At 36.3% G+C, this 12,192-nt stretch overlaps 1 non-coding gene across 1 annotated transcript; it reads left to right on the forward strand.

Annotated features, from left to right (window-relative positions):
- Positions 1-5,334: 5,334 nt before the first annotated feature.
- TRNAY-AUA lies at positions 5,335-5,406 on the forward strand. Its single transcript has one exon. It is a non-coding gene; the product is annotated as a tRNA-Tyr (tRNA).
- Positions 5,407-12,192: the final 6,786 nt, after the last annotated feature.

A 12,192-nucleotide genomic window follows, 5' to 3' on the forward strand; every position in this document is an offset into this window, starting at 1 on the left:
GTACAGCAAAAGCAATTCTAGTAGGGAAGATTTATCAACACAGGCCTGCCTCAAGAAACACAAATCCAAAACAATGTGACCTTCCAACTAAAGAAACTAGAAAGAAAAGATCGAAACGCTTAGTCAGTAGATGAAAGGAAATAGTAAAATCAGAAGGGAAATAAATAATATAGTTACTAAAAAACAACTGGAAATATCAATGAATTAACAGGCTTTTTTGAAAAGATAAAGTTCACAAACTTTTACTAGACATTGAAAAAGAGAGAAATATCTGGACAATAAAATCAGAGAAAAAAGAGAAGTAGCAGTGGACATCACAAACATAAAAAGAATATTCTATAGAAGAATATTATGATAAACTATATGCCAATAATCTACCCATTCTACTAAAGATTTAATATCTGAGCAATGTGAGCACTAGTATAGATATTGAAACAGAAATAAAAAAGCTCTCAGAAAATAAATGACCAGAACCAGGCAACTTCATAGGTGAGTGCTATCACACGTTCAAATAAGATTTAATGCCCATCTATCTCAAATGCTTCCAAATAATTCAAGAGAAGAATACACTATTGATTCATGTCTTGATGTCACAATTACCTTGATACCAAAACCAGACCAGGAGAACATACATCAAACAAGGAAATTATAGTCCAACATCTCAAATAAACATATATGCAAATGTCCACAAAAATATTAGCAAACTGAATATAGTAATACATCAAAAAGACCACACACCCTAATCAAGTAGAATTTATTTGAAGGGTATGAGGATGGTTCAACATCTGCAAATCAATCAGCATAATGAAGTACATTACAAAATGAAGGATAAAAATAATATGATCAAATCAGTAGATGCAGAAAAAAATATTTGACAAGATTCAAAACACATTTATGAAAAATACTCTCAATAAGGTGGGTATAGAAGGAATGTACTTCAACAAAGCTACAAACCCACAGTTAACATCACACTCAATAGTGAACAACTGAAATCTTTCACTTTAAGATTAGGTACAAGACAAGTATACCCACTCTCACTACTCTTATTCAAGATATTATTGGAATCTGAACTACAGTTATAAGGTAAGAAAGTAAATAAGGCATTCAAAGTAGGAAGTTTATTAAATTCTGAGGGCTCCATGAAAAATTATTTGAAATAATAACAAAATTTTAAAGTTATAGGATACAGAAATCAATGCACAAAATCTTGTGTTTCCATAAACTAAAAGTAATTAGCAGAAAAAATTAAGAAAACAATTACAACAAAATAATAATATACCTAGGAATAAATTTAACCAGCAGGTAAAAGACTTGTACATTGAAAGCTATAAGACATTGCTGGAAAAAACTGAAGAAGACCAAATAAATGGGAGCATATTCTGTGCTCATGGATTGGAAGAATTAGTATTATTGAGCATTTTATACTTCCAGGTTCAATGCTATACCTATCAAAAATTGAATGACACTTTTCACTGACAAAACAAAATTATTCTAAAATTTCTATGAAAACACGGGATTCCAAACAACAAAAGTAAATCATAGGAAAAAGAAAAAAGCTGACGGTATTACTCTCCCTGGTTTCAAATTATGCTTTGAAGTTACAGTAATCAAAACAGCATGGAATTGGCAGAGAACCAGACTTGTTGATCAATGGAACAGATCAAAAGCCCCCAAATAAATCCACACATATGTACAATTTATTTATGACAAAGGAACAAACAACATGTGGTGGATGAAGGATAGTCTCTTTATTAAATTGTATTTGGAAAATTGTACAATGACATGGGAAAGAGTGAAACTATACCACTGTCTTACACCATACAGAAATATTTATTCAGAATGGATTAAAGACTTGAATATAAGACATGAAATCACAATAGTCATAGAAAAACAGTCAATATGTTCTTTGCAATATCTTTCTAGATACGTCCCCTCAGGTAAGGGAAACAAAAGCAAAAATAAACTAATGGAATTACATCAAACTAATATGTTTCTCCAACAACAACTTGAAAAGGGAATGTAATGTATGAGAGAAACTATTTGCAAATCACAGAGTTGATAAAGGGTTAATATATGAAATGTAGAAGAAACTCAAATAGCTTCAAAACAGAAAATGATCTAATTTAAAAGCGAGTATTTAAAAATAAGTGAATAAGCATGTTTCCAAAGAAGACATACAGATGGTCAAAAGGCACATGAAAATATATTCAACATCACCATTGTTAGGTAAATACAAATTGAAGTGCAATGAAATATCACTTCACTTACAACAGAATGGCTATTATCAAAAATAGTGTTAAAGAGGATGTAGAGAAATGGAACCCTCATATACTACTGGTAAGAATGTAAATTGATTGCAGTCACTATGAAAAATAGCATACATGTTCCTCAAAAAATTAAAAATAGAACTACCATAAGATTCAGAAATTTACTTATGGGTGTTTAGCTGAAGAAAGAAAAACCACTAATTTGAACAAATATTATACATATCAGTGTTTTTTGCAGGATTGTTTACAGTAGCCAAAACATAGAAGCAACTTAAGTGTCCATTGGCAGATGAAAGGATAAAGAACTTGTAGTATATATTATATAAATGATCTAATACTACTCACCCATAAAAATGTGAAATCGTGCAATTTTTGACAACAGAGACATAGCATTATAATAAATGAAATAAGCTTACAGAGAAAAACAAATGCTACATGATTCTACTTATAAGTGGAACATAAACAAAACTTACAAGAACAATAAATGTACAAATCAGATAGTGTAAAAATCAAATTAAATGCAAGTAAACACTTAGATAAAGAGAGCAGAGTAGTAGTTATCAGAGAAGAGAGGAGAAGAGAGGATGAATGTTTAAGAGCATCGACTATATGATAATTTATGGTAACTAAACTTTTGGTGGTAAGCACAATATAGCACAATATAGAAGTCAAAATGTAGTGTTGTATACATGAAACCTGTGTTATAAAATAATGTTACATCAATAAGTAAAAGAATTTAGAATTAGCATTCAAATTCCAGTTAATAAGCCTCTTATAGACAAGCAAACATAGGGATCCATATTTAAATGAGCATTTTGTGTCCTAGATTTAAGAATATATATATATATATATATATTATATATATATATATATATATATATATATATGAACATTTCAAAAACAGAGAGTAATGATAGATACGCATGAGTGGTAATCAAGATCTAAAATGCTTAGCCGGTCCCCAAGAGACTGTTGAGAAGATTTCGATTCTGTCAATATTCCAATCTCAATTACATCTTTTTGATACTCAGAATACTAATAAAGCAGAAAATTTTATTTTTGAGGAGAACAAAATGATATAATTATGACTTTTTACTAATTGAACAGCCCATTCAATAAATGATAATAGAAAATAAAATCTCAAATTACAACAAAAATTATACATGGTACAACAATGTATGTGTGCTTAATCACTCAGTCATGTCCAACTCTTTGTGACCCCATAGGCTGTAGCCCACCAGGCTCCTCTGTCCATGGGAATTGTCCAGGCAAGAATACTGGAGAGGGTTGCCATGCCCTCCTCCAGGGGATCTTCCCAACCCAGGGATTGAGCCCAGGTCTCCTGCATTGCAGGTGGATTCCTTACTCTCTGAGACACCAGGGAAGCCCTAGTACAACAATAAATGATTTAGAAGATTAAATGGTGAAAGATTTTGTTTAATAATATTAAATGAAAAACTTCAGCATCAGAGAACTGAGGCTATTTTACACAAATATTCATAGCAGTTTTATTTAGATTATTCAGAAACTAAAAACAATTCAAATTTTCTTCAACAGGTGAATGGTTAATTAAACTGAGGCATTCATATCATATTATTTATTAGTAACAATGGATGCCTTATTAATATATAAACTTGGATGAATCTCCAGAGAATTAGGCTGAGTGAAAAGTCAATCCTCAAGAATTATACACTGAATAATTCTATATTTACAGCATTCTTTTTAAAATTACAGGCATTATATATCTCACTTTTATTTTTTTATTTTAAAATTTATCTTTACTGAAGTATAGCTGACTTAAACCACTGCGTTAATTACTGCTGTACAGCAAAGTTACAATTATACACATGTACATCTGTTTTAATATTTTTTTCATTATGGTTTGTCACAAGATATTGAATGTAGTTCCCTGTGCTATACAGTATGACCTTGTTTACTCTGTCTATATAGGCTTGTATCTGCCAGTTCCAAACTCCCAATCCAACCCTTTCCCACCCACTTCCCTTTGTCACCTACCTGTCTATTCTATGTGTCCCTCAATATGAGAAAACTGAGTTTTGAATCTTGGATCTATCATTTATTTGCTATTTGTCATAGGAGATCCAAAAGAACCTTTAATATCCTTGTTCAAATATGGAGAGAGTGGCATTCATTGCCTGGAGAAACTTGATGGATTTAGTCAAAATATGTAAAAAACATAGCACAGTTCCTTCCTGTAGTAAATATATAATTATCACTGGTAATGAGATGTGGCTGATTTTTTGCTTCTATGTTTCAAATGTCTGCATTGCTTCCCCACCTCTATATTATGAAACAGTTACAAAGGTTGTTATTATACCCATTTTTGCAATGTGTGCTGTGCTTAGTTGTTCAGTCATGTCTGACTCTGTGACTCCATGGACTTTAGCCCATCAGGCTCCTCTCTCTATGGGATTTTCCAGGCAAAAATACTGGAGTGGGTTGCCATTTCCTTCTCCAATTTTTGCAATATTAAGTACATTTTCCCCATATGAATATCCAACATGTGAGACAACTGTAAAATATATTCTCAGCAATTGCTGTTGCAAAATAATATCTACTTACATTGATCTGGATCTTTCCAATAAATACAAATCATGCTCTTTAACATTTAAAAAATACACTCCATCTTAAACATTTAAAAAATGTATTTACTGTATTGCTCATGCTTCCAAATCTAATACTCTAGTTTACAACTCCTGTTACTATAAAAGTCCTCAGATATGTTTTAATTTTATTGGACCAAAGTTGTTCTTCATTTTCATTGCACTGTACTGACTTTACCATCACTTAGTTGTAACAACGATCCTTGTGTTTCTGAGTACAAAAGACACTTTAAAACACATACCATACAAATTAACTCAAGAGTAATTAATCTAACTAGCAAACAAACATGACAATTTCTTGCCTTGGTGCCGTGATGGTTTGGTTCTTGGGTGCCCTTAGGTAAAAATTCTCAGGTTTGTTTCTCTTTGAACCTTTTCTGGAGTATCTACTGAGCTCTCAGACTTACCTGAATGGGATCTCTGGGATCTTACCTGAGTAGACTTCCCTGGTGGCTCAGATGGTAAAGCGTCTGCCTATAATGTGGGAGACCCAGGTTCGATCCCTGGGCTGGGAAGATCCTCTGGAGAAGGAAATGGCAACCCACTCCAGTACTCTTGCCTGGAAAATCCCATGGACGGAGGAGCCTGGTAGGCTAAACAGTCCATGGGGTCTCAAAGAGTCATACACAACTGAGCAACTAAACTTTCACTTTCTTTCACTGAACTTTCAGAATTACCTGAATGGGATATCAGAAGAAATTCTCAGTGTGGGTGTCTGAATTCTTGCCTGGAATGTTGGTAATGGAGACTGAATCTCTGCTCCCAGACAGGCCAACAACAGGAATAAAACTTTGGTTCCTGAGTTATGATAAAGAATCCAAATTCAGCAACGAAGCCCTGTTCAGCACCAGGGATGAACACATTGTAAGATGTAACAGAGGGGACAGTTATAGCTCCCTAGGCTGTTCATTAGGTACTGGCCCCATACCTCTGAGCACATGCTTTCCCTATGCAACACTGGAATGGAAATGAAGGAAATTATTCTGTTGAATTTCTGTTCCCAAGACATCAGATTAAATCCAGTCGTGTGAATCCAGTTTTTACTCCTCCTTCTCCAGGAACTCTGGCCTTCCAGAGTTCTCATACCTTTACAGCTAATCCCAATCTAAGTTAATGTGTTCTCCAAATCAGACTGATAACCCATGTTGGCCAAGTCCCATGGAATTCCAAAGTATCTTCTTGTGGCATGAAATACCTTCCAATCTAGAAAATTAATATTAACCTTGTCAACAAAAGAGGGAGGTGTGTTTCTTTCTTATAAAATCATGTATACTACAACTTTGACTTTATCATCTTTTTGACAAATCATATGAAATTTTGTACTTTGAACAGAACTTATAAGTTTTCATTCATTCATTTCAGAAATGTTAGTTATATTGATTTCATGTCAAAAAAATAAAATGCAGGGAGACATCACCCTTATGGCAGAAAGCAAAGAGGAACTAAAGAGCCTCTTGATGAAAGTGAAAGAGGAGAGTGAAAAAGCTGGCTTAAAACTGAACATTAAAAAAAATGAAGATCATGGCATCCAGTCCCATCACTTCATGGCAAATAGATGGGGAAACAATGGAAACGGTAACAGACTTTATTTCCTTGGGCTCCAAAATCACTGAAGATGGTGACTGCAGCCATGATAAGCCAAGATGCTTACCCCTTGGAAGAAATATTAGGATCAACCTAGACAGAGATATTACCTTGCCAATAAAAGTCCATCTAGTCAAAGCTGTGTTTTTTTTCCCAGTAGTCATGTATAGACGTGAGAATTGGACCATGAAGGAGGGTGAACACTGAAGAATTGATGCTTTTGAACTGTGGTGTTGGAGAAGATTCTTGAGAGTCCCGTGAACTGCAAGGAGCTCAAACCAGCCAATCCTGAAAGAAATCAGTCCTGAATATTCATTGGAAGGACTGATGCTGAAGCTCCAGTACTTTGCCACCTGATTCGAAGAACTGACTCCTTAGAAAAAAAACGCTGATTCTGGGAAAGATTGAAGGTGGGAGGAGAAGGGGACAACAGAGGATGAGATTGTTTGATGGCATTGCCAAATCAGTGAACATGAGTTTGACAAAGCTCTGGGAGCTGATGATGGATGGGGAAGCCTCATGTGCTGTAGTCCATGGAGTCACAAAGAGTCAGACACGACTGGGTGACTGAACTGAACTGAACTGAAAAAAAATAGAAAGGGAGAAAATTTTAGTTATTAGATATATCTAAATATTTTTGTGCACCATGGATGAATTCTTATATGGATTGTCTCATTCAATTTCAATGTAGGTCCATTCTATGTAGTCAGTACCGTGGACTTCATTCTATATTTGCAGAAATGGGTAATGTGATTTTCTTAAAGTTATGACTAGGGAAAGACTGCTTATTGAAATTCCAAGTTATTTTTAGCTCTTATGCTCTAGGTCAGTGGTTCTAAATCAGGGGTGATATTGCCTACAAGGGCACTTAGTTTTGTCTGGAGAAATATTTAGTTGTCACAACTGGGAAAGTACTACTGCAACCTAATGACTTGGAATCATGTATGTGGCTACACAGCACTCAATGCAGGCAATATCCCTACCACAAAGAAAATTTCCAGCACAAACGGCAACAGTAGGAAGCCTGGGAAATACTACTGTGGACCACAATTTGTCCAATATTAACATGTATATGAATTACTTGAGGATTTTTTCAGATGGAGGTTCTGATTTGGCAAGGCTAGGGCAGTATCCGGAGAAGGCAATGGCACCCCACTCCAGTACTCTTGCCTGGAAAATCCCACAGATGGAGGAGCCTGGTAGGCTGCAGTCTATCGGGTCACTATGAATTGGACACGACTGAGCGACTTCACTTTCACACATTGGAGAAGGAAATGGCAACCCACTCCAGTGTTCTTGCCTTGAGAATCCCAGGGACAGGGGAGACTGGTGGGCTGCCATCTATGGGGTCGCACAGAGTTGGACACAACTGAAGCGACTTAGCAGCAGCAGCAGGGCAGTATCAGAGATTCTGCATTTGAGAGTGAAAGTGACAGTTGCTCAGTCATGTCCAACTCTTTGCGACCCCATGTCCATGGAATTCTCCAGGACATAGTACTGGAGTGAGTAGCTGTTCCCTCCTCCAGGGGATCTTCCCAACCCAGGGATTGAACCCAGGTCTCCTGCATTGCAGTCGGATTATTTACCAGCTGAGCCACCAGGGAAGATTTGATAATAGCTCCTACTAATATGTTGATATTGCAGGTCCTGGTCTGTGGATCACTCTGAGCATTGACATTGTGATCCAGAGTGAGGTAGATGTAAGTGTCCCACACACCTTAGGTCTGACATTAGGAGGTCAAACGTTGGACTCAGTAATTAAGCTTCTACACACACAAGTTTATATATTTCTCTTGAGAATTTTTCTCATGAGAGAAAATGAAAATTTTAGACCTTTGGTTCTTCATTTATAATCTCAGTGAATTCCATCTGTATTATCAAATAATGTGAGAAGTATGAAATAATATAGTGCTCAGATATAAGTATTAAAATTACAGAGATTCTTTAATTCAGATTTTCACAAAATCAGTGCTATTGGCATCCTGGGTCAGATTATTGATTTGTGTTGGGGCTTTTTTCTGTATTTAAGAAGATTAAGAGCAGCCTTGACATCCATGCACACCTCTCCATTGTCAGAACCTAATGTTTCTAGACATGACTAAAAGATTACTGAGGAACAAAATTGTTCAGGATTCAAGACATGGCTTTAATTTTACAGTCTCAAAATATTTTTATAATGGTATATTTGCAGTTTGTATAAAGAATATTAAAGATAGCAAAGCTATAAATGGCACAGGTGTGTCATGAAACATTATGTACATGTTGTTATAATGAATCAGCATTATGCTACTTAATTAGAGGTAATATTAAGGTAATATTTAGCAAGAGGAATGGGGGAGACTGGTTTGTGAAAATAACTGTCTTAAAGCATGAAGAACACATAAAACATTTCACAGAATTCTTGTAAGTCATTTGAATTAAACTTGTGACATGACTTCACCTGCAGCTGAACAATAGAGAAGGACCAGTCAGAGCTGCCTCTTGTTCATCTACTGCCAGAGGCTAGAAAAGGCTCCTAATAGAGCCATATCTCTCATGTCCATAGCCACCAGCTTCCCTGGGTATCTGGCACCAATGGAATCCCTGCGATCCAAGCAGCCATACCACCTCCACACCCTGTCCTCACTAGGGCATAAGTAAGTCAATAAGGACAGCACCAGAAGCAGGCTCCTGTGTGTGGCACACATGCAGAGGTGGAATAAACCCACAGTTGAGCTCTAGGGGTGGAGTAACTAATGAAGAATATTGAAAAAAATTCTACCAGCTACACAAGCTGCAGATTAAATCCACATGATCAACTAGGTAGACTGCATCTATGGAATATATGAAAGGACAATGAATTATCTCATGAAAGAAAATGTTCTAGATCTAGCAGGTGTGGACTTCGGGGGCAAGCACGTGTGGAGTATGTCCAGATTAGAGTTTGAGCTGTCTTCACAGAGCCTACAGAATGTCCAGAGACCAGACCACCCTAATCAGGAGGGTCCCTAGGGAAGTTGAGGTTGGCTGTGACTGATGGCAGGGGCAAGGACAATGACAGATGAAACACTAATAAAACATTTATTATTATTATTATTATTATCATTATTATTATTATGTTTTGGTTCATTTTGTTTGTTCTTTTTTAAAATTTTTGTCTGTTTTGTTTTACTTGCTATTTTCCTCAAATTGCACTCTACTTCGATTTTTTTTTTTTTTTTCTATTTTGGGTGTTAGTTTTATTTTTAATTGGTTGATTTAATTTTTGGTTACTTACATTTGTTAGGTTACACTCTTGTACTTTGTTTTCTTTGGTTCTGTTTTGGTATCTTTTTATGTTAGTGTGTGTGAATGTTCCTTTGTTTTTGTATCTGTTTGAGTTTGCTTTTACTGTTTGTCTTGGTTTTGCTTTTTGTTTAATATTCTGCTTGTGATTTATTTTGTTGTGTGTGTGTGTGCATTTATTTTTTAAATATTGCTTTTTATTGCCTTAACAAATTGTTTGTGGGGTCCTAGTACTGAGAGAGTCAATTACTAGGCAGACTGATAACTCTAGGGTCCACAAAGAGGAGAAAAGGGTCTGGGGCTCTCGAAGTGGAGATAGGGGTCTGGAATGTCAAGTAGGAGGAAAAGACGAACTTTTTATCTACAATCCTTAGTCTTAGTTATTACACAAATCAGTTTAAACTTTCTACTAGGGATTATACAACAACAGTGTATCCTGCTTGAGGACAGTTTCTCCTTCCTGAAAACCTTCTGACTAATCCTGATATCTTAGAATGTATACTATGAATAGGTATGGTAGGATCTTTCTATTGCTAAATTCTAATCTTGTTATCCTAAAATGTAAATTGTGGGAGTGTGTCTGGTAAAATTTCCACAAACTTGAGGCATTCTTTGATTCATTGTAATAGCAAATTAAAAGATATATAACTCCATTGCTAACACTAGCAAGGGGGTATTCTTTCTGCCTCCCTCTGATGTCTATATCAGAAGTGTTCCTTATCTCTTTTATATTTTAATAAACCTTTATTACACAAAAGCTCTGGGTGATCAAGCCTTGTCTCTGGCCCTGGATTAAATTCTTCTCCTCCAGAGGCCAAGAATCCCAGCATCTTTTGTGGTTCAGCAACAAACTTTCAGTACCCTGGTCAGAAGTTGAGCCTAAAGCATCTGGGGTAGAAACATTGAGTCCAGGATACTATATCACCAGACAATTTTTGGCCCCAGAAAATATTGATCAGTGAGAAATTTCACTAAGGCTTCCACCCATATCTAAGATCTGGCTCCACACAACTGCCTGCAGCACCCAGCATGGGACACTTAAACCAAACAATAAGCAGGACAAGAATACAAATCTGACCATCAGCAGGCACACTGTATAAAGTAATACTAAGCCCACAGATGCCCCAAAGCACACCACCGGACATGACCCTGTCAATCAGAGGGGGAAAACTCATGTCCACCAACAAGAATGCAGGCACAAGTCCCAAACTCAAAGTCAACACAAGCCACTGGACCAAACACATCCACTGGAGACAGAGACTAGAAGCAAGAATTAAGATCCTGCAGCCCAGGGAAAGGGGATCACAAATCCACTAAGTTAGACAAAATGAAAAGACAGAGAAACACTGCAGAAGAAGGAATAAGACAAACACCCACAAAACCAAATAAGAAGGGAAGAGGTAAATTGCCTGAAAAAGAGTTCAGAGTAATGATAGTAAAGAGGATCCAACAATCTTGAGAAAAGAATGGAGAAAACATAAAAAAAAAAAAAAAAATTTAACAAGGACCTGCTGTTCAGTCAGTAAGTCATGTCCGACTCATTGTGATCCTATGAACTGCAGCATGCCAGGCTTCCCCGTCATTCACTATCACCATGAGTTTGCTCAAACTCATGTCCATTGAGTTAGTGATGCCATCCAGCTGTCTCAGCCTCTGTCACTCCCTTCTCATTTGCCCTTAGTCTTTCCCAACATCAGGGTCTTTTCCAATGTGTTGGCTCTTCACATCAGATGACCAAAGTACTGAAGCTTCAGCACCAGACATTCCAATGAATATTCAGGGTTGATTTCCTTCAGAACGGATTGGTTTGATCTCCTTGCAGCCCAAGGGACTCTCAAGAGTCTTCTCCAGCGCCACAGTTTGAAACCTCCAATTCCTTGGTGTTCAACCTTCTTTATGGTCCAATTCTCACATCCATACATGACTACTGGAAAAATCATAGGTTTGACTAGATGGATCTTTGTTAGCAAAGTGATGCCTCCAGGTTTTAATTTGGTGTCTAGGTTTGTCATAGTTGTTCCCCCAAGAAACAAGTGTGCTTTTTTGTTGTTTTTGTTTGTTTGTTTGTTTTTGTTTTTCTTTCTTGTTTTTTTTTTTTTTTTTTTTTAATTTCATGGCCACAGTCACTATCAACAGTGATTTTGGAGTCCAAGAAGATAAAATCTGTCACTGTTTCCACTTTTGCTCCATATGTTTGCCGTGAACTGATGGGGCAAGTTGCCATGATCTTCATTTTATGAATGTTGAGTTTTAAGTCAACATTTTTTACTATCCTCTATCAAATTCATCAAGAGGATCTTTCGTTCCTCTTCACTTTCTGCCATTAAAGTAGTGTCATCTGCATAACTAACTTGTTGATATTTCTCTTGGCATTTGTTTCCAGCTTATGAGTCAACTGGCCCAGTATTTCACATGATGTACTCTGCATATAGTTAGGTATTCATACAGTGACA

The sequence above is a fragment of the Cervus canadensis genome, chromosome 17 (assembly GCF_019320065.1).
Source record: "Cervus canadensis isolate Bull #8, Minnesota chromosome 17, ASM1932006v1, whole genome shotgun sequence".
NCBI lineage: Eukaryota > Metazoa > Chordata > Mammalia > Artiodactyla > Cervidae > Cervus > Cervus canadensis.